This window comes from Stenella coeruleoalba (assembly GCF_951394435.1).
Source record: "Stenella coeruleoalba genome assembly, chromosome: 4".
Classification (NCBI taxonomy): Eukaryota; Metazoa; Chordata; class Mammalia; order Artiodactyla; family Delphinidae; genus Stenella; species Stenella coeruleoalba.
The window spans coordinates 18,019,532-18,043,428 of NC_137149.1; the positions used below are offsets into that span (position 1 = coordinate 18,019,532).

Sequence of the window (23,897 nt, forward strand, 5' to 3'; positions counted from 1 at the left end):
CAATCCTTCTGAGACAACCATCATTAATATTTAGAGATTCACTTTCTAAGCACCTCAACGTGTACAAATACCTAAACCCACATATTTTGTAATTTAATCATGGTTTTCAGTAACGTGCTGGTAATGTAAATGCCTTACTATTTAGTCATTTTGTTGCCTTTCAACTTTCCCTTCTTCTCTTTCCCACCCCTCAGTCCTGCCCTTCCTATACCCAGCTTTATATACTTAGTGTGTATCTTCCATAATTTTATGCCCTTATAAACATACTACATATACACATATAGGATTTTTACATTTCATTGTTAAATTTATAAAAGTAGCAGCCATCAAATACATTTCTCTGCACATATGTCGCCCACTAAACGGTGCATGATGAAAATTCCTCTGTTAAGTGATATTTAATTCATTTTTTTCAATATGTCATGAGATAATAATATTTATTGAGTACTCACTGTGTGCCAGGGACTCTTTCCATATTATGTTGCCACTTTTACTTAATTCTCACAAAAACCTTCTGAGATTGGTATCGCTGTTGTCCTCATGTTATGGCTGAGAAAACAGAGGCATAGAAGCTTAGCACCATTCCCGAGGCCATTCATCATACATGTAAGAGGAATATAGGGATTAAAGCCCAGGCAGTCTGACACAAGAGCCGTGCTGTTCACCCCTATACCACACGGCTGAGCCAGGCACGGTGGGTCTCCCAACCAGCCCATCACTAATGGGCATTCTCTTGATTCCAGTTTTTTGCCACTACAATAATACTTCAATAAATATCCTGATCTATGGGTGCTTTATTTCTTTTATCCAACAAATATTTATTGAGGACCTACTCTGTGCCAGCAACTATTCCAGATGCTAGAGTTCCAGTGGTAAGGGAAACAGGTGCAGTACTAGTTTTCATAGAGCTCACATTCTTGCAGGAGAAGACAATAAATGAATGAATGAACAAACAAGTGAACAAATGAACAAGAAAAATAGGAGATGATGCCATTGAGTCATATGTAGAGAATTAAAATAGGGTAATGTGATAGATAGAGAGCCACTTGGTGATAACTACAGATATTTCTTGTATGACACAGATCCCCAAATAGGAGATTGCTGGGTTGAAAGATATGTTTTTTTTTTAACTTTAATAATTACTGCTACTTTGCTTCCTAAAAGGCTTATTTCCAATAAATCTCATTTCTAACAACAGAAATACAGATTTAAAAAATAAACTTTTCTTGTCTTCCTTTTTGACTCACTAAGGAAAGTTTTTAAAGATTTTTCTTTCTCTGCTAACTATGCTGACCTATTTCAAATTCAACGTATATAAATGTACATCAGCTACAAGGTAAACATCAAAAATTAACTTTATATTACTTTACGTACTTTTTAAAGCTTGTGTACTTTTTTTTCACATCTTTATTGGAGTCTAATTGCTTTACAATGTTGTGTTAGTTCCTGCTGTACAACAAAAGTGAATCAGCCATAGGTATACATATGTCCCCATATCCCGTCCCTCCTGAGCCTCCCTCCTACCCTTCCTATCCCATCCCTCCAGGTCATCACAAAGCTGTGTACTTTTATATCATTTTGTGTATACTTTGTGTACGTGTGTATGGCTATTCCTATGAAATCAAGAATATGGGTCTCAGAGAACACTCTCAAAGGAAACACGTGGATTTGTCAGTGAGCTGGGGGTGGAAAACTGTCTTGCTCCTATTCTTAATACAGATAGTGAAAGCAAACATTTTTAAAAGCTAGTTGAACACCACTCAGCTTTACAAAATAGCAAGGAAGCAAGTCTCGTAGATTGAAAAGAGACGCCTATAAAAAAAATCTTGATAAACATTAAAAAGCAACCTTGAGGGGCTGAGGTATTTCAGGAGCAGCAATCAAAAGAATACCACTGAATCCGCCACCCATAGCCTAGGGAGCTAGACTTTCCCACCACATCCCTTTCCTTATTTATAGGCCTGTCTGGTTATCACAAGTTCTCAGGGACTGTCATTATTTAAAAGACTTATAAATATGCAACAGGTATTTCATGGGAGAAAATGCAACTGAATAACTTCCAATCACCCTGAGATGCAGGAAGGAGGAGAGCCTGTCCTACTGGCTCTCACCAGTTCCATGACCCCTCAGCCATGCCAGGGAAAAGTCAACAGCACTCGGATACCTCCTTTCTGCAAAATGCCCTGTCAGATCAGAGTGAGGGCATGGCAGCTTCCATACCTAAACCCAGCCCCTCCATTTTAAAGGGCTACACGCTCTGATTTGTGCCGGAAAGCAGGGTTTTAATTTAACCGTGTTCCGTAAGCAAAAGAAGTGGAAAGAATTCTACGCCTAATCGTTGTGGGGTTTTTTTTTTCCTCCCTTGAAATTTGATCATATTCCTAACTTTAGTCATACTGCCTGGTTTCCTTTCCTTAATGGAGTGAAATTTATGTCTGTGATTAGAGAATTGGCTTGGGAAAACCATTTGAGTTTTTAAAGTTACATGTTTTAACAATAATAGATATGGGAACCCTGGAAGAAAACCAGTATGTTTTGGATGTTAATTCAGACATCATAATGACTTGCTATTTCAATCCACAGTTAGTAGGTAATGGTGGTATTAGACATATTCAAGGGGGGAAAAAATTGAGTTGAAAGTTTTCAGAAGGATAGCATAGTGATAAATTTAAAATTATAGCCTAGATGTATAGCTTTTGGGCTAAAATGTCTGGAATTATTTTGAAAATAAAGAATAAGGCGACATGCATTAAAAGAGTAGCTTTTCGGGAAGTGCATTTACTACAAGCATGACATGAATTCTAACTTTCATCGACACAGGAAAAAAGAAATCAGATGTTCTTTGCTTTATGCAATAGATACGTTCCTTAATTCAACCGTATTTTTCAATGTATCAGGGAAACTCACTAGAAATGAAACGATGTGGTCAGACCTTTAGGGGAAGACGAGCAAGGCCACGAAATGCCCTTTGCCCAACACAAACACGCTAAATACCTCCTGGCTGGAGGCTGCTGGGGGTGTCTAGGAGCTCTGTCCTCAGAGCTGCACAAATCTGCATGTAAATGTCTCTACCTTCTTGCTGTGTGACTTACTGAGCCTCATCTACAAAATGGGGTGTTAGCAGTACCTCAACTTCAGAGGACATTATGAGAATTAAATGAGATAAGGTACTAATGTACATAAAACAGAGAAGACGTTAATTACATTTCAGTTCCTTCTTCCTTCCCACCCAGTTTTTATGTTGGCTCTGCGATACTTGAGTTGGAAGAAAGGACTCCCAATGGAAAAAAAAGAGGTGGATGTAGGGGTGAAAAGGAAGAGCTGTCTGGGAGCGGCCTGTACTTCACTTGGAAAAACAATCTCAATTAAAGAACCAAAGAAACACCACCCATATCTGAAGCATAACCTGTGGACAACCCTCTCTTGTAGCTCAGAATGCTTTTTCTATATGAATAATTGCCTCCTAATGCTTTTTTTGGTTTTTTGGTTTTTTTGGGTTTTTTTTTTGCGGTACGTGGGCCTCTCACTGTTGTGGCCTCTCCCATTGCAGAGAACAGGCTCCGGACGCGCAGGCTCAGTGGCCATGGCTCACGGGCCCAGCCGCTCCACGGCATGTGGGATCCTCCCGGACCGGGGCATGAACCCATGTCCCCTGCATCGGCAGGCGGACTCTCAACCACTGCGCCACCAGGGAAGCCCGCCTCTTAATGCTTTTAGTTTCTAAGTCTTTCTGATCAAGGCGTACTTAGTCATTTACATAGCTGAGATTTAATAAATATATAATTTATGTCACCCACTTCAATACTGTTCATTTAAATGCTACGGGTCTAGGATACTGTTTGTCCCCAAACAAGTATTAAAATAGTTATTAATTCTAACAGCATGATAGCCAAAAAAAAACTTCCAAAATATCATAAGCATAGCAAAAACGAAAAGCCAAATCTATGCTCGCAAGCGGTTATTTAACATACAAATTCTAAATTCTTAAATATCACTACAGCATATAGCATTCTCCATAACATGTAGGAAAGTACATTCGAGAAGTCTAAGTGACTCCTGAGGCTTCTTAAGAGGTTAATGACGTTAAAAATACAGGATTAAAAATTGTATAGAAGTATTTTCTGACTAAGAACTTTCATTTTCGTAGACCCTCACTTGCCGTTTCCATCAGTCTCTCGGGTGACTTTGGGTGAAGGTCCATTTTTCACAAGGGACCAAATGTTGATCACTTGACAAGAGTTGCGGGCTGCCTCCGTCGGGACACGTGAAGAAACGCAGAATCACCCTGAGGCGCTGGGCACTTTATTCGCTGCAGAAGCCACTTGTTCCCACGCACGGGATGAAATGTCAGAGCTTTGGGCCTGACGGAGATTACACAGCATCATGGGCTTTTAGGATACCTCGTGAGTAGGTGAAATTGCCAATATTATCTCCCTAAATGCCAAAGGCCAGCACTACAGATAGAGGAATCAGGATGCAATTAATCACACCTAGCACAGACAGGAACTGAGAGCAAGAAGACATGTTTTAAATCAACTTTAAACCTAGTGTCTTTTGCAGGCATCTCTCTTTTTTTGAACGCGGATGGGTAATAGTCAGATACCTGTGGGCCATCCATGCCCTGCCTTAAAGAGACCGGTCTGATGATAAAGCGGTCTTGACTTCATTCAACAATCTAAATTACCCAATCTCCTTACATGGTGTGAGAAGTCATTTGGCAAGGAGAATTTTCAAGTTCATTTCTTTCTTTGTTCTCCATGTCCCTGAGATCTACCTACAGAGCCTGGTTTTCTAGACAATTTGCCACAAGTTGTTTCTCTGTTTTTGTCTTGGTTTTTTAATTATAACTAAAGACTACTGAAATATTTGAGACTCTTTTTATTCCACATTTAAAAACAAATAATCATTCACGTAAGTTACAAAATCAATTCAGTAAAGAGGGGGAAAATTATACAAACTCGTGATTTGCGTAACACAAGTCCACACAACTAGACTGTCTCCCATCTTCTTTTAAGCTTTTAACTAGTTCTTTTGGCATCATATTTAGATGGTTTTACATAGCACCAATCCTCTAATTAAAATATTTAAATAAGATTTCATACTAACGTGGCTTTATCCTAACATTTCTTAAACGAATACAGAAAAAAAATCCATTAGAGTCAATTCTCGGCTCCCCATTTCCACCAACATCCACTCCATCACCACTGCCAGCCCCAAACTGCTTTATTGCAGTGGAATTATGTTATAATGTTAAATTGCTGTAATTCAAGTTTCCAGACTAGAGGAAAAGCAGCCTTAGAGATAGTCGTTCTCAGGCGAATTAGCAAATGAAAAGAAGTGTGTTGAAGGAAAAGTCAGGGAGCTGGGGAAGGAACTCCCACAGGCTGTTTCCAGGCCCTTTTACCCACCTCTCACCCCCATCCCTCTGTGTCTTCCTGGGGTTTTGTTGTTGTGGATTTAAGCGTGTTTGAAGTAGTGGGAGGACGATTGAAAGGTGATGGCCACTTGGTGCTGGGGCTAAAGAACCCTGAAGAGTTCAACTCGGGCTCCCACTACTGCCCACTCCGTCTCTCTCCTCAGCTCCTAACGCCCTCCATGCTCAGCTGGGTCCTTTCCAAGTGAAGAGTGGCTGAAGCAGGGACCAGAGAAAACATTTCTGGAAGATAATTCCTTGCTGTAGAAAATGAGCTGTAATCAAATCAATAAAGCATCATTCCTATGAGCCTCTACCTGACATAGAAATTACATTGTTCTACCGAACACTCCTTTGAAATGAGATGCCATCGCTCCCCACATCCCTTCATTGAATAAAGATTCATTCAGAATTATTACGTGTCAGGTCCTCTGCCAGACACAGGGGGGAGACACAAAGATGAAATGACAAAATGATGAGCCCTGCCCTCAACGTGCTGGGAAGGGGGTGGTGGAGGGAAGGAGTATAAACCCTAACTTCTCTTTGTAGCTCTTTTTCCCCTTTAATCAAGCCCACATGTTTAACGCAGGGGAACTGAATGTGGTGAGGAGGGAAGGATTATAAAAATGTTCACTTTCATCCTACAGATATGAGAAAATAAGAACATATTGCCATTACTCGACAACTTTATGGCTCCGAATAACGCCAGCACACAGTAAATCAAAGGCAGCCTCGCATGGGCTTCACCGAACGGGCACCTCACGTTTGCTCGGGGAGGGAGCCCCGGTGATGCCAGCCCAGTGCCCGGCTGCCCAGGGCCCCAGACGGGAGGAGAAAGGGCCGAGGAAGACAGGAGCCCCATCTGCTCTCAGAGCCAACAAAAAGCCCACCAACCCCCAGGCCCTCCACAAACCTTCCTTCTCTTCTTAAGAAATGACAGAAATCAGGAAATATTACTTCAGCTTGCAGGCTTCTGTCCTGGCCTATCAAACCCACAGAGAAGTCCCAGCAAATTACTGGAAACTGCACTTTGAACTTAGCCCCTGGCAAGGAGCCCAGTCAAACACAAATGTAAAAAGTTCCTCTCCTCGGAGGGGCCCCTGCGCCAGGGTGTCCCTATAGACACTCGGAGAGCTGATTGCAACAGGTTGGAATGAGGCCCTGAGTCAGGAAAACAAGCCCTGACCAGTATGATTTCCTACTGCCTGTGTTGTTTCTCAAAAAAGTTTTTTTTGGCTTCCTCTCCCTCGTTTGTTGGACTGGGTTACAGGCTCAGGTCCCATCGAGGAAAAGATTGGCACCATTTTCACAAAAATGCTGGATTGTGTTTGGTTCCCAAACTGCTCCATCAGCCCCGCTGGTAAGTCGGGTAATGTCAGGGGACAGCAGGGGTCGGGGGACCGGTCAGGCCAGTTGCTAAGCAAATTCTCTGAGCTCCTAGGGCCTCCAGAAGTAATTAGCTGGTAAACCCTGAGGATATTTCCACCTCCCACAGGGAGACAATCTTCCTCTGACCACTAGACTTCACTCCACGGTGTTAAAAGACACCAACAACAGGGGCTGTCAGAGCACAAGCACCTTCTGCGGTGCCAGGTCCCCTGGCGGCTTCTCCTTCTTCAGAGGAAACGACTAAAACATGGGCCTCTTTCTAGCTCTGTTCTATTTCTAAGAAAACTCAATTTGCACACACAAATAAACTGACTCATTATAAAACTAAGAGGTCAAAGAGAGACAGATAACACTGAAGGTTAGACAGCTGGAGAAACAAGCCTCTATTCCAGCTGCAGTGGGAGCTCCTTGGAGGAAGCAGTAAATCCCCGGGGGAGCCAGCAGCGACCTGCGAAGTGGAGAGGCTGCCCTCCTCCTCCACTTTCTGTCAGATCAAACATTCCTTTCCCCGGTACCGAAGCGGATGCAAATCACCGTCAGATCGGCCAGCAGTGACCTAACGCTCCTAACGTGCAATTATTCTAACTGCTTTCTCATAATGGGGCTTTTCCCTATGATACTTGTATTGTTTCATAGGCAGGGTATGAAGAGTGCAGTGATCTACTCTTCTGATAATTTTATAAAGAAAATTCCCCAAAACGTGTTTTTTAAAGCCCTGTGTTCTCTCTACGGATCTCGCAGGGATTGCTAGAACTGCTTGTTCCATCTCTAAGCCCACAGCTTCCCCCCTTCCCTGACCTCTGACTGACCCAGTGCTACAATAACCAACAGTCAATGAGCACCACACCATTCCCCCCCAAAATGCTATTGGTAAAGTCTCCCTTATAAGGCACTCCTGGCTGGCCCTGGCATATTCCAGGGTGCTTCCCAGAGCTTGGGCACTGTGATTGTTAAAGCTGAACGCTACCATTTGCTCCCCCTCTCCTACCTCCCAGTGGTTCTAGGAGAAGTAACTCAAGAAGAACAATACACCCAGATCCCATATAAAGTCTATCAAGATGGTGCGTTCAGGTGAATCGCCCTCTCATCCATGCACTCAATACGTATTTATAATGATTCTCCCTAACAAAGCCAATCTTACCACGTAGATCGCTCTCAGGCGCTGTGTCCTCATCTACAAAGTGACCTGGGAGAAAAGTACCTAACACTTCGGGAGGTTGCCCCAATAGATGGCCAGGGTGAGCGGTCACACTCAGCATAGGGGAGAGGCCCAGGGAATAGCTGGAAAGAGGAGATTTGACGCAGGACGGGAAGGGAGCCTCTGGTGCCTCCCAGGAAAGTGAAGCCTGCCAGTGTATGAACCTCCCCCCATGAGAAAAGGGCAAGAACCAACAGCAGTGTCAGGAACTGAGTTTGGTGGGTATCAGGCATTAGAGCAGCGTGTCTTGAACTCAGGTGTCACGAGAAGCCCCAGGAATGCTTGATCAGCGGGCAGACTCCTCAGCCGTCCCCAGCTTACTCCCAGAGGTTCTGATCCACTTGTCTGGTCAGGCCCCAGGGGATGCTGATGCTGGACATTCATAAACCACAGTTTGAAAAACACGAACTTAGAGAATGAAAGGAAGAAGAGAATCAGGAAGGGTGAAAACAGAGAGGCGTGGAAGGCAGCAAGAGACAGTCTAGAAAACGGAAGAACCAAGATGGTGTAGCAGTAGTTCAGAATGGAAAAAGAAGACAGGGGCTTCCCTGGTGGCGCAGTGGTTGAGAGTCCGCCTGCCGATGCAGGGGACACAGGTTCGTGCCCCGGTCTGGGAGGATCCCACATGCCGCGGAGCAACTGGGCCCGTGAGCCACAACTACTGAGCCTGCGCGTCTGGAGCCTGTGCTCCGCAACAAGAGAGGCCACGACAGTGAGAGGCCCCCGCACCGCGATGAAGAGTGGCTCCCGCTCGCCGCAACTAGAGAAAGCCCTCGCACAGAAACGAAGACCCAACACAGCCAAAAATAATAAATAAATTAATTAATTAATTTAAAAAAATCTTTGCATACAATGTGATTTAAATAAAAAATAGGGCTTCCCTGGTGGCGCAGTGGTTGAGAGTCTGCCTGCCGCTGCGGGGGACACGGGTTCGTGCCCCGGTCCGGGAGGATCCCACATGCCGTGCAGCGGCCGGGCCCGTGAGCCATGGCTGCTGAGCCTACGCGTCCGGAGCCTGTGCTCCGCAACGGGAGAGGCCACAACAGTGAGAGGCCCGCGTACCGCAAAAAAAAATAAATAAATAAATAAATAAAAAATAAAAAAATAAAATGAAGAGAGTTTGCCAAGAAGCTGGGGCGGGGGGCGGTGGTGGGAGGGATAACGGGGTGGCCAAGGACATTTTTTTTTTTAATTTATTTTTGGCTGCATTGATTCTTCGTTGCCACACACGGGCTTCCTCCAGTCGCCACAAGCCGGGGCTACTTTTTCTCGCATGCGCGGGCTTCTCATTGTGGTGGCTTTTCTTGTTGCACAGGCTCTGGGCACGTGGGCTTTGGTAGTTGTGGCGCACGAGCTTCAGAGCACAGGCTCAGTCGTTATGGCGCACGGGCTTAGTTGCTCTGCGGCATGTGGGATCTTCCCGGACCAGGGATCAAACTCGTGTCCCCTGCATTGGCAGGTGGATTCTTAACCACTGCGCCACCAGGGAAGTCCCCCAAGGATATTTAGATCTCCAGCAAGGCCTGAGTCTCTATAAGACCAAGTCTCCATAAGACAAAGATAGGAAGTAGATTATTTTGGTTTATTCTGTTAAATGCTCAAAAATACAATAAACAAACAAGCATTCTTAAATTCGTATGATGCCAATATGATGTTCAAGTGAAAATATTCTAAAACTCAAATTAACTTTTTCAGAAAAACAGCTTTATTCAAGCAATATGGACAGCTGGCTGCCTGGAGGTATACAACTAAATCGCCAGGATCTGTATACGAATAACAACAGGTGATGCAATTGTAACCATCCACTTCTTCAATTCGTTAGTTACATTAAGGACCCAGACACATGTTCTAAGCCAAGGAGACACAGAAAGCTGGAAGAACTGAGGTTGCAAAGAAGGCCTCCGTCTCCATTCAGAAATCCAAGGAACCAATGAATTTCAGTTGTGTCAAATCACATGGAAGACTAGAGCCACGTGGCTGGGTGAGGACTTAGTGAGGGGAAAATTCAGAGCGCTTCCCCACCAGAAAACGTCCTGGTGCCAAAAAGCCTTCCCACCCTCCCCCACTCAATCTCCATTCATTGGACCACAACCACCTTTTGATGACAATAGAAAAAATTATTTTTACTTACCCTATAAAGAAGGCAATACAAAGATCCACAGAATATAAAGCAAAGGGATGAAAAACAGGAGAGAAAAGATGTCCAGGAGATCCACCATGCGACTAATAGGAATTCCAGAGAGAGAGAACAGAGAATGTAGCATGAAGAAATTATCAAAGAGATAATACGAGAAAATGTCCCATACCTGAAGGACACAAGTGAGGGCCCATGAAGGGAGCATCACACTGAATAATAGAAGATTTACAGCAGAACACGTCAGTGTCAAGTTGAGAAGATCCTAAAAGCTTCCATAAAGAAGAAAAAGGTCACAAATAAAGGACCAGTGGTCAGGATTGCTATCTCACTCCTCAGCAGCAACACCTTCACCCAGAAGACAAGAGAACAATGCCTTCCAAATTCCGAAGGGAAGGGATATCCAAAATCTAGGTTTATAGAACCAAGCATACTAGTAACTAACACTCTATAGGACACGGAGGCTGGGTGGACAACCCTCTCTTCTCTCACTGAGCACGGCTTTTTTAAGGCCCCCCCCCCCCCCGCTAGGGATTATCTGGCCCAGGTTTTCTCTATTAAGGAGCTGCTTTTGCCCAGGCAAGGTGCACTGAGAGCTCTCCCCATAACACCTGATGCTCAATGGATTTAAACTCTGCTGCCTGACCTCACAACCCCTTGCCTTAATCTTTACTTTCTTGACCACCTTTACTAGTAACCTTGCTATCTGTCCCCGCTCCCCATGCAATTTGGGCCCTCACCTCCACTTTTTTTTTCTTTTTTTGGCCACACCATGTGGCTTGTGGGATCTTAGTTCCCTGGCCAGGGATTGAACCTGGGCCCTCAGCAGTGAGAGCACAGAGTCCTAACCACTGGAGTGCTAGGAGATTCCCTCCACATTTTCAACGTAAGCTTTTCTCCAGGACCCAGAGGTGCTGCACACGGCGCTTTACGTACACTCCTCCTAAATGCAAGGGCCCCACTTAGCCTGTGCCGCCCTAACAGTGGACCTAAAACAGGAAAGGTCAAGTGGGGCCCAATGGAGGCTCAGAGCAAAAGGGAAATAAGGGCATCTGCTACTAAGACATGCCCCGGGACAACAATGGAAGAGTGTTGTGTTTTGTCCGTATTTGAGCTCTCCAGTGTGGAAGAACACACAGGGATTCTGGGAAGAAGCTCTTTTAAGAAATAGGTATTTTCCCAGAACGTCATCCTTGTCATAACTCTCAGGATCCTTAAGCCTAATGATGGAAAAGAATCTCTGTGGAGCTCAGGTTCAGGAGAGAAGACGTAACCCCGTTGCCTTACTCCATCATATTAACAGAATGTCCCTAAATAACAACATGTGCCCCAAAAAGCATCTGAGGCTTTAGGACATCCTAGATATTAGAATTTTAAAAAATTAGGTGAACTTCCTTTCTATTTGGAAATGTACAATACAAATTGCCCCAAAGCTCCAGTCCTGGTGTACCACCAGCGCCATGCTCCACCTGTCCAAAACCTGATTCATGACCTCCTTCCCTAAAACTCCTCCTCCAACTTCCTTATTTCATTTACTGGCATCACCAGCATCCCTTTCACATGCTTCTAAAATTGGGCGTGTTCTTTGCATCCTTCCACGTGCTCACACCCAGCTGATGAAATCCCGTCAAACCTGGAGAGTCCTGTTGGCCCTCCTCTGCATGAGCTCCCTCTCATTCCCCTACCCACCTTCCCAGGGTCACTCCAGTTTCAGGTTCTCGTTCCCTCCACCTAGTCCATAGCTTCCCAACTACTGCCACTAACTAAATGAATCCAGGGCAGAGTTCTGATCATTTTCTGTAGCAGAGACCACACAAAGCTGCCTTCCAATATCCACTTTCCCTTCTCTCTTAGTAACAGAACCCCGACTTTCAGCTAGTCACATCCCTGCCCAGAATAAAGTGTACATTTCTTAGGTTCCCTGAAACTAAGTGTGGCAATAAGACTCAGTTCTGGCCGATGAGATGTAAAAAACTGGGTCGTGAGGGACCGCTGAGAAGGCTGATTAAAGGGAGCTGACTCAGCTGGGATGCGTGCCCTTTTTCCTTTACACTCCTTCCAGCCTGCAATGCAAGCATGGTGGGTGGAGCCCAGCACCCATCGTGGGCCATGAGGTAACTGTGAGAAGGAAAGCCTGCTTCGCTAAACAGAAACGCAAAACACTAGGAGGGGTCTGGATCCCTGATGGCTGCATGGAGCTCGCGTGCCTGCCCCAAGTTTGCCAATCTTGAAGGATCTTATATAAGGAAGTAACTCTTCTCTGCTTAAGCTACTATTTTTCAGTTCTCTGTTACTCACAGCTGCATGCAAAACATAACTGACCAAATTTTGCTCTCCAAAATCATTGTTGGCACCTGAATTCCAACGAAACAGTGTCCAGATTGGCCAAGCTCCCATGGCAATCCCAAATCTGGACTGAAACTTCTTTTCCAGCCTTGTCTTCCAACTTCTGTCCTTCGTGCAATTTATAATCCAGCCAAACGAAACAGCTGTGATTCCCAAGGAGCAGGGCCATTACCCACGGCCTTCAAGAGAGCTGTAGAACTTTAGAGCTGAAGACCTCAGCGAGCCTCTAGAGCAGTGGGTTTGTAACAGTTGTTGTCGGTGAGTCTCCCTTTCCATTTAGTAAACAAATATCTTTCACAAAACTGCAATACCTAAAAGATGAGAGCAGAGCCGCTGTGATTTGAAAACCACTGGCCTGGTCCAAGTTTTTATTTTTTTAAAAGTGAGGAAACTGAGACCCACATGGATGGGAGTTGGTATCACGGGTCCCAGGCTGGCTAGCAGCAGGTCCGAAAACGGAACCCAGGCTTCCCAGCACCTACTCTGTTCTTTTCATTATTTTTTACCAATAGGTGATGCAAAGAGAGGTGCTCAATAAAAGCACAACAAAGTGTAGCGAGTTTTCAGATAACTATTATTTCCGGTTAAAGGAAGACGAAATTATACTAAACAAGGATTTCTGGGCTTTCTCAATCCCCATCGACTAGGTTGACTAGGGATAAAGAACAGGGGACCCTGGGTTAATTCCCGTCAATCTGGAATTTTCTGAACACCATGTTTCCCATTCGGACCCATGGCCAAAGGAGCTGCTGTAATTAGCCCAGCGCCCAGAGATGTGGGATTATACACCAGGTCAAAAGACGTGTCTCCCCGTGATACTCATAAAATCCCATGGACCAGTGTTTTACACTATTAGAAATAATCAAGATGCTGGCTTCCCTGAGAAAGCCACATTCTGTTTCGTCCTTTAGTCCCCATGAGTGGCAAACTGAGTTGAAGATGCTAAACTGTGAGCCCCGCCTTTGCCTTTGGGGTACTGGTAAAACCCTGACTCTACCTGACTGTGTTTAAGGAAGGTCACTGCTCCATGTAAAACAGAGAGGGAAGGAATCACTGAAAGGAAGGAACCTCAGAGACCATCAAGTTCCGCTTCATTGAGGTGAAGTTCTGCTTTGTACACTTACTCGTTTTGAATTAGGTCCCTTCTCTCTACTTGGATAATAAAATCACGGGGGACAAACAAGAGGCATGTACAAGGTTAATGTCGCCTAAGGAAGAAAGAACTGGGCTGTGATTGTTGAGCAGGAAAAGACAGAGGAAGGGGAAGAAACAGAACTTGTGTAGGGTCCCAAAGGGTACTGGGGGCTAAAAACGTTCCTCCGGGCAGTTTGCCTGTTCTCCAGAGAGAGGGCAAGGAGAACAGTCTCGGAACCGGGGCGGAGAGGATGAGGCCAAATGCAACGGACCGCTCACCATCACTGCATGTTCAACAGACTTGGGTTTGCAAACGCACCTCTCTCCTCCGGAGTCGCCAGATCTGATGCACACACAGCCTGACTGCGCACACGGTGTGACCGGGGGCACGTGATCTCGCTAAAACATCTGGAGATGATAACACAGTACCTATTTGGTGGGCTGTTATGAGGAATAAAGGAAAGTACCACACAGAACGTGGCACACGGGAAGTACTCAGTAAATGTTAGCTATTACCGCGTCGTACACTCATATATATTCCATCTCCCCAGCTAAACCGTAAATCCCTTAAAAGCAGAGACCATGCTCTTACTTCTCCAATGCACACAGAATCCACACTTAGATGCTTTCGGTGTTGGTTGATAGATTAATGGGCACTGGAAGAGGAGGCCAAGCTCATTAGATTACATGTGACAGCATGTTTCTTCCAGAAACTCCCTATCAGCCCTTTATTTGGGGGAGAAAGCTGCAAATCCCCGCACCTTTTAAAAAATATCAAAGTGTCCCCTATCTTCTCCTATTTTCCAGATCAAAGAAGAGAGCTGTCAAGGGCACGCTAGGGACGGCAGAGCCGGGGAAGTGACGGAGGCACGCGGTTCCAGTCCGGGGCCTGCAGCTCAGGCTCCTGCCAGGGCGGCTCGGCCCTCCCCGCGTGCAGCCTCCGCGTCCAGACTTGTGCCGCAGCTCCTGGGACACCCGCTCGGCCTTCTCCTCCGCAGACCGCTCTGCCTTTGTCGGGCAGCCCGGTTCACGCCAGAAAACCCCACGGCCGGCCGTGCCTTTTCACTGGTAATGATCAAAGTGGAGGCCGTCGGGGTCGGAGGCAAGCACCCTTTCAGGAACTCTGCTTCAAATTCAGATTCAAAACAGCACTCCGGGCTCAACCTTCCCGAGTTTTCGGAAACAGGGGCGCCTTCCCGGGGTGGCAGATGAGGTCACGTGGCTGCCTTCCCAGAGGCCCTCGCCCCTCCCGTCTGGGGAATCTGGTTACCTGGAAGGTCGGGCCACTTCTCCCAGTCTGGGTAGAGGCCGGAGGGACTGGGTGCAGGGGGTGGAGAAACCAGAACCCTAGGAGAAGGGAAACAGGTTTCCTTTTGGGGGGGCACCCGTGCTGCAGGCGCATGTGGCTGGGAGGAAGAAAAATGTCAGTTACCTTTGTTCGTCTTGAAACAAAGACAGAAAGGGGGTGCTTCCCCGCAGCCCTGCCTGCAAATGCAGGTGACATGCGTACCTGAAGGTGTCCTGGGTGGGCACCAAAGATGCTGGCAGCCACACGCTGATGGGGCAAATCACAGGGTCATTGTGTAAGCAGTGGCTACTGAGGATGGCTATATAATGGAAAGCACACCTGGCTCCTGCAGAGCCGGGGAGTGAAAAATTGCTTTTACGGAGCCATCAAGTGAGCAGTAGGCTGACGGGCTTCCACTGTGTCAGAACGAGGTTGTGCACCGTATACAATTGCAGGTATCGTGCGAGGTCTTCACGGAGCCCCACGTACGAACGAGTGTACGTGCCAACCGTATGGGTCTTAGGAATATCCCCGCTATTTTTCCTTAAGACAAAGGAGGAACCATTTCCCTCCACTCCAGTATTTGGGGAAATCAGACTCTGCCAGGCCAGTTCCTCCGTCGGTATCTTCTGAGTTTACAGTCAGCAATCTGGAAGTTTACCCTCTAGGAAGGCAGACACCTCCACAGGGGAAATGGGACACCTTCGAGATTAAAACAACCAGAAAAGGAAGAAAAAGCAGATAATATCCTTTCTGCCATCCCCTAATACCTTGAGGAGTTCAAAGGTTTTCCAAGCCTGCGGGCACTTGGCAATTATAATTACACAGTAAAATACCTAAGGTTAATGAATAACCTCTAAAGGAAGTTACTTCACATAATGACAGCAATTTCTCTGAACTAAATGTTAATAATAAGGCCTGTAATACTATGAGAAGGAAATGGTGGCAATTGGCAAATGGAGCTATGTTGCTTGGTAACAAGACCTGAGGTATGAACATTCTCTTTACCTCATGGGAAAGGGGTGGGTGGAAAGATTGCAGCTCTAGCCTGAATGGTTTGAAAGGCAGGCAGTTTATGAAGCCACCGGCTGTCCAGGGGTACGTAAAGTGGAAGCATATGTGGCAGATCACTCTGTTAGCGGAGAGAAGTTTGAGGGGGAATAATTCCCTGAGAATTACTTAGCAGCACAGTAAAGGAAATGGGGTGTAATCTGCAAAGAGACTGAGGGCAACCTAGTTCACATTACCTGGTACAAATCGCTGCTACTCAAATAGAACAGTTCAGCGAAATCCACCCAAGAGCTAAATCTTCTCCCGTGCCTCTCTGCCCCTGTTTGCTCCAGCAGAGACATACACTTTGATCCTCTTGTTTGTTTTTTCTGTTTTGCAGCAACTGTGGCATTTGAGAGATGAATTAGGAAAGGAATGCAATTAAGGCAACCTAAGAGTGCAATGTTCCTCACAGAGGAAAACGGGACACATTTGAACTGCAGGCGTACCTTTAGTTGGGTAATTATTGGCAGTCTGAATTGAAAGATCCTAGAGACAACTTCTTCCAGCTGGTCATTAATCAACAGGAAAGAGCCTCCAACAAGGTCATTATTACCTTAAACCATTACAGGAGCATATTCAGTGAGAGGCTGAGATAAGACTGAAAGTTTTAAATCCCTGTTTGTTTTATGGCAGTGGTTCTCAGATCCGTCAAAGGCCCCATATCACCTGGACAGCCTTTAAAAATACAGCTTTCGGGCCTCCCTGGTGGCGCAGTGGTTGAGAGTCCGCCTGCCGATGAAGGGGACGCGGGTTCGTGCCCCAGTCCGGGAGGATCCCACATGCCGCGGAGCGTGAGCCATGGCCGCTGAGCCTGCGCGTCCGGAGCCTGTGCTCCGCAACGGGAGAGGCCACGACAGTGAGAGGCCCGCGTACCGCAAAAAAAGAAAAAAAGAAAAAAAAAATACAGCTTTCTGGGGGCCCACGCCTGGATATTGAGAAAGTAGGTCTAGGATAGTACCTGAGAATTTATACGAAATTCTCCATGGTATTCAGATCATTGGCCAAGTGTGAGAACCACTGCTCTATGTTAGGAGGAGTTTCTGGCTGGACAAAAGACAGAACGTGAGAGTGTATACTTTCTTGCACTTGGAATTTAATGCAGTTCAATTATTTCCCTAAGAGAAATTTTTAAAAATTTTAAAAGAAACTTAAATATACTCATTCTAAATGCATTGTTTCATCAAGTTTCCTTTTTTTAATATTAAAAACGTTTTAGAACGGATTGTAATACCAAAAATAAATTTGCTTTCTGACTATACCAGCATTTAATTTGTGGCCATTTACTGTAACTTCAGTAGCCAAATAAAATCATCGGCCCTATCCGCCTTAAAAGGCTCACCCTATGCAAAACCATAAAACGGGCCAAGTTTGCCCCCAGCCTTGGTTATTTTTTCACGGGGTTCCTTATCAAGAGTTGGCCGGTGCTTTCTAGAAGCCCTCAGCAGATTTCCCTTTCCCAGATTTTCCTTCACCACATGCTCCCTCTGACCTCTACCTTGGGATCTCTGACTTCTTTAAAAGCAGGAATAAGCCTATGTTATTTAGCTATGGTTCTTAGTGGGCTAATGTTACAATGGCCAAATTACACAAACATATATTTACAAAAATTGGCGGGTGGGGGGAGAGAGGACTTCATTCAAAGGACTCTTGGATAGTGAGAAGATGTTTGAAGTAGATTGGGCTTCTGGCCCTGAAAATGACACTGTCTTACACTTAGATGGAGCCCTAAATCCTTCGAATCTCTGCATTTACTATGCACGGTGCAAGGAATCACATACGATTCAGACTTTCTATGTTCAAGGAAATTAAAAGCCATCCACTAAATAATCAAGAGAAACACCATCAAAGCAATTAAAAATAAGCACCAGTGGAATGTCTGGATCTCTTGAACCACCAGAAATGTTCCCTCACAAAGCGTGGACTTGACAACTAGACAAAAGCCATTTCCGCATCTCCCAAATTGCATAGGGGTCATTAACATGATTGTTCTGAAGCCGGAAGCAGTTTTACCTTAACCTCAAATCCTAATTTATTGGAAAGTTCTTTAAAAAGAAATCACTAGCACCATTACATCCATATTCTGGGATGAGTAGGAACCTCTGGAAAGCTCCACTGCGGTGCATCTCTTGATGTTTAGAAGAACAACACCTCTCAGTCCTGAACGCAAGGACACATGCCTAAAAGATCACAGGGACGTGCTGATTCACCAGCCAGCTTGAATTGAGGTCGCCTAACGTAGCTGAAAGCTGTGAGAGCTATTTACCCTCACGTCTCATGGTCTGAATAATGTCGGTCGTACAGAAACGTGATGGTCAGGCAAAAGGAAGCTACGCCTTCCCTGTAACACTGCCACCTCCCCCCTCTCCCCTGCCACCTCCGTCTACGCTCTGGGCACCTGTGCATGACTCCAGTGATGCCTTTGCCATGCTCCCACGCTCATGTTGACCTATCTGTCTTCTGTGATGGAAGACAGGCTCGCTGAGGGCAGGAAGTGGATTTTACTCAGTCTCACTTTGCAGGGTTGAGCACGGTACCATAGGTACTGTCGGGGCGGTGGGGGGGGGGGGTAGGAATTTTACTTCTACCCTCTTTGAGTCCCTGGCTGGGCCTGAGAATTAAATTGACATAAGATAGATTAACGGGAGAAAAGCATACAGGTTTATTTAATACAAGCTTTACAGGATAGAGGAGCCTTCAGAAGGAAATGAAGACCCAAAGAAGAGGCAAAACCTAAGTGCATTTATATACTAGGTTGAACTAAGAGGCAATTGTGGAAGAATAACTAAAACATATGGGGAGAGCAAAGGAAGATCAGAGTTATTTTAACAAGGTCTGTTTGTACAGAGTTCTCTTGGCCTCCACTCCCCGCCTCTGGTGATAAGAATGTTCCTTTCCTTCTGGTACCGGGAGGGCATCTTTCACATGAGAGTTTTATCTCCTGCTTTGGGCAAGAAAAAGGAAGATCAGAGTGTCCTTCTTGCCCATATGCCCAAGTGACATATTTTGAGGAAGCACATTCTGCCATCCTTCAGTACCAGGTACATTCAAGAGTTAGGTACCAAAGACTAATGAATGCATAAAGATCTGTGCTGCTAATGGTCGCTTTCTCTGGGTTAGCCATTGTCCTCTATCTTTTTTTTCTTTTGAAAATAAAAAACGTTTAGCGATGCACTTAGCAGTTAAACCTTGGTATGAGCCATTACAGTTGGTGATTCTTGTCCAGATTGGAAGCACTGATGGACTTGAAAATATAGGTAGAGAACAGGGAAACCAAAGTCAGAGTGAAGAACCACAACTCTAAGGGGAAACCTTTTACTAACATTTCACTCTGTCCGCTGGGCGATCCTGAAGTGTCCCCATTCCAGTGCCTTCCCAACCCAAAGCAGAGATGGTGATGAAGTGGCTTGGTGATTAGCTGAAATGAGTTTGTCTCGTGAGCTACCTCTAGGATACTGAAGATACAGTGAGCGTCCTAACTGAGGCCTGAAATGGGTAGCAATAGTTTCTCGGTGAATTACTTGTCCTTGCAAAAACGCACCCCTCAGAACCATCCTATGGCAATCCTGGTGCGCACTTGTAATGGAGTCACATGGAGAGGGAGAGAGGTGTGGGCAAGGTACAGAGGTTTGATCTTGGAATCTGGAGTCAGAGAGACCTTTGTTAAATTTCTTGTTCCGTCGTTTACCACTTGGATGACCTTAGACAGGTTATCTAAGCCCCAGATTTTTCATTTGTAAAATGGTAATAGTAATACCCTTACTTTCTTGCAGAATTGTTGAGAATCAGAGATTGCATATGTAAAACAACAGGCACCCAGGCATGTAACCACAGTAGGCATGATATTACTATCATGTGCTTCATGAATGTTCATGAAATGGAATGGAATGGAACGGAACGGAATGTACTTTGGAATCCCTCTGGTCCAGATGCCGTAACCCATGGCTTTTACTTCTAGGACACACAGCCCACTTTAGGCTTCCCATTCTTAATGCATGAAAGAGTGTTAAGTTTTGCTAAAGACTGAGTCTTTGTAACACAAAATGAATAAGAGATTCAAATATTTTCCAGTTAATTTGATCAGTAAACATGGTTAGACCACATAATTCAAACTCTTTTTTGGTGTGACTGATTGAATATGCTCAAAACTGTAAAACTGCATCTGCTGGTGAGCATAGGGACATAGCACTAAGAAACCTTATTCTTTAAAAATCATGGCCCGGGCTTCCCTGGTGGCGCAGTGGTTGAGAGTCCGCCTGCCAATGCGGGGGACGCGGGTTCGTGCCCTGGTCCGGGAGGATCCCATATGCTGCGGAGCAGCTGGGCCCGTGAGCCATGGCCACTGAGCCTGCATGTCCGGATCCTGTGCTCCGCAACAGGAGAGGCCACGACAGTGAGAGGCCCGCGTACCGCAAAAAAAAAAAAAAAATCATGATCCTTGAGAAACCTCGCTTTTTGAAATCCTATCTGGGATTATATGACCAAAATGAAACAGCTTTAAACTGAGTAGAGGCTAAATCAGCCCAGCTTTGGCCCAAGAGCCGATCAACATTATTCCCTGATTCTGTTAGAATTAATAAAAAGGTTTCTCTCTTCTCTTAGAACGAATCAAAACCCTCTGTACTCACACAGAAACGTATATATAAGTCCTGCTCAAGCAATCTTCAAGTAAATTGTGTTCCAATATTCTACCTACCTCCCTTGCTCAACAAGATAAATTCAGCTGCTTTTTCAGAATTGACAGTCTTATTATCTGAAACATAGAGCCCATAGGATTTATAGTTCTCAAAGCCTCTGTGAAGACACCCTGATCTTCTGAATGTCCATTTTTAGGTAACTTTATGCCATTATTACCTCAAGAATTGAGGGGTTTCTCCTCCAGAGACCATGCTCCTGAAATATTCTTATTCCTATGGTACCTACCCCTGTACCATGTCCTCATATGGTCACTGCTTAGAGAAAATTCTGAACACTGAGGTGATATCACAGGATACAAATTAGGTAATTTCCAGATACCTAGGCTTATTGAACTTGACCTAGGCGGGCACACATCAGGATTGTAATGACACTGGTTCACCTTCAAATCTACTTCCCAAGGACTGAGCATGATTCTCTTGGTCCTCATGGCCTCTGGAGGGGGCTGGGAGTGAGGGATAACTCTCTGTACCTCAATTCCAGGCCTACCCCCTTGTTTCCAGTTGAAACCATCTTTCTTCTAGCCACCCAAATCAAAACACCCAGTGGATAAGGGGGACAGAGATAAATTGGGAGACTGGCATTGACATATACACACTACTATATATAAAATAGATAACTAATAAGGACCTACTGTATAGCACAGGGAACTCTACTCAATACTCTGTATTGACCTATATGGGAAAAGAATCTAAAAAAGAGTGGAGATATATAGAGAGATATCTATATAACTGATTCACTTTCCTGTACACCTGAAACTAACACAACATTGTAAAGCAACTATACTCCCATAAAAATTTTTTAAAAAAGAAAAAAAAACCTCTGCAGCTTTCCTGGGTTACAGTCATTTTTCCATTTTTCAGGAACAGAACTCAGGTCTATTACCAATGCTGCCCCTGCTGCATGGCTTCTGCATGCTGTCCCTGAGCCCAGGTTCTTTCAAGCTCCAGGTCCCACCCCCTACCCCCTGCCCCCCAGCTCTTCTCTCCAGTCACTTTCCCACCATCACCTGCCTCTAACCCCTTATCTAACGTTTTAGTCTCACGTCTTTTTCCTGACTTTTGGGAACCACTTCTTTTAAGGAGATTACCAATATTAGCATAAACATTTCTAAAACTGATGACAGTATTAGCATAAACATGACTAAAACCAATCACATTTCATTACTAATCAAGGATGGGTGACTCTCTAACTCCTCATGACTTTTAAGCAAAGCCATGATCCTGCTTTCCTGAATTGCCAGTGGGTACTGGTAGTTTCAGGTGGTATCCCAGATATAGCAACAAAATGCCACCTAATTCACTTGCAGGTTGTTTGCTAAAGTCAACATAAGAGGTTTCAGATTTCCACTTAGTGTCTTGCAGACATAACTGGTATCAACACTGACTAAATGAAACACTTTTTATCTCTTTAAAAATAATATATTTTGTCATTTATAGACAGTTATTGTAGCTGATGCTGTTATTAGAGTGCTTCATCTTCAAGAAGATTCACAGGAAGGCTACAGAAGCAGTTACAACAGCTCCATATCAAGATGATGGCTACTCGAGGATTCAGGGATTCCAACCCTCTGACTCGAAACAAGAAGCTGTCCTGCCCCTGGGGCCCCTAGATCAGCATCCAGAGATTTTTACTCCCTGACAGGCAGGGTTGACGTCCCTACTCAGCCCTGAAGCAGCTACAGAAGACAGACCGTCGCCCCTCTGCTTCCCATAAGGCTATGGAAGTAAAATCTCTGAGGGGGGAATGAGACAGGAAGGGGGCAGGGCACAACCTTTAAAAGAATGACATAGCCGTTGAGGACACGACATAAACTGATTAGAACCAACTAGGTCCAAGATGGCAGACTAGTTGACTTCCAGTAGACCTTGAGCCTCACTGTAATACATCAGCTAAATGACACACCCACAGGTGCCATGACAGTTCCAAGGCCGACCATAAAAGGCCAAAAAGTGGGCAGTGGCCCGATTCCTGGAAATCCCGCCCCTTCCCCAAAATAGTTGGAATACTCCACCCACTCATTAGCCTATGAAATTTCCCACCCCTATGAAAACTAACAACCCTGTACCCTGGGGCCTCTCGCCTTCTGAGATGGCCCATACTCTGTCTATGGAGTGTGTATCTCCCTGAATAAACCTTCTTTATCTTTAAAAATAAAAATAATAATAATATATTGGGCATATGCTGCATGTAGCACACGGCAAGCTGTGTGTAGGTGAGGAAAGAATCCTTTCCTGTACTCTCTCAGGTGCAATGACTAAAGTCTGAGAATTAAACTGACAAAAGACAGATTAGTAGGAGAAAAAAGGTATTATTTCATGTGCATGTGGGGACTTCACAGGAAAGAAGAGAAAACCCCAAAGAAACAGTTACACCCAGTGTCTTATATACCATTTTAACAAAGGGTGATAAAGTGGAATGAAGGGAGTAGACAAAAAGGAGAGGGTGGCCAGTCTGGGCTTCTGGCCTGGGGGTATGTTTTAGAAGACTAAGAAATGTATGATAAATAAGGGTTGTTTAGGAAGGTTTGTTATGCAGACTCAAGTTATCTGAGGTGATAAGAGTTATCTCCAGAGATTTACAAAAGAGGAGAATAACTTTACAAATGGAAACTTGCTTTACAAATGGAAATTGTCTTTACAAAGGGAGAATTTATGCCCTGCTTTTAGACAGAAAGGGGGAGGGCAGAGAGATCTTCTTGTGTTCTCTGTTTCTTAATCGCCTTAAGCTCAAAATGGTCCTTATGCCAAAATGGCATACTTGGGAGTGGCATTTTCTGACCCCCTTCATATGCAAAGATGACTAGCACGTTGGCCTTCCCCTCAAAGAATTTATGCAAAACTGAAATCATTAAATTCCTTTGGATTAGATATTCTAGGAGAAAGAATGATGGGGTATGGGGCATCACACATAATGCACTATACTTCAGCTATGAGGCATTTGCTGTGCTTTAGTCAAAATAATACCCTATTTTAATTAGGTATTAATTAATGGAATTAATGCCTCATTATCCAATCCTGAAAAATATGTTGCCTAGTAAGTTTAATGCTTTCCCCAAAATGGGTTAGTTAGTTTTTGGATGATAGGAACTATATACATCCATTAGTTTTAATATGAAAAAGAATATGTTCCCAGTGTGTCTGAAAAGCCCAACTAATTTTCCCAAACATCACTGAAACACTCTTAGACAGCTACATAACAGTGCATCAAGGGTTCCTGCACGCTACCAAACGTGTAAAAACACCAATTA

The 23,897-nt window shown here is 44.8% G+C and overlaps 1 long non-coding RNA gene across 5 annotated transcripts in view; it reads right to left on the reverse strand.

Moving 5' to 3' along the window:
• LOC307185615 overlaps nucleotides 1-23,897 on the reverse strand; it is a 114,447-nt gene that overhangs the window by 53,250 nt on the left and 37,300 nt on the right. For all 5 annotated transcript variants that reach the window (XR_013828115.1, XR_013828116.1, XR_013828117.1 and 2 more), the window contains exon 3: nucleotides 453-549. This is a non-coding gene — a long non-coding RNA (uncharacterized lncRNA). The remainder of the gene's footprint in view (nucleotides 1-452; nucleotides 550-23,897) is intronic.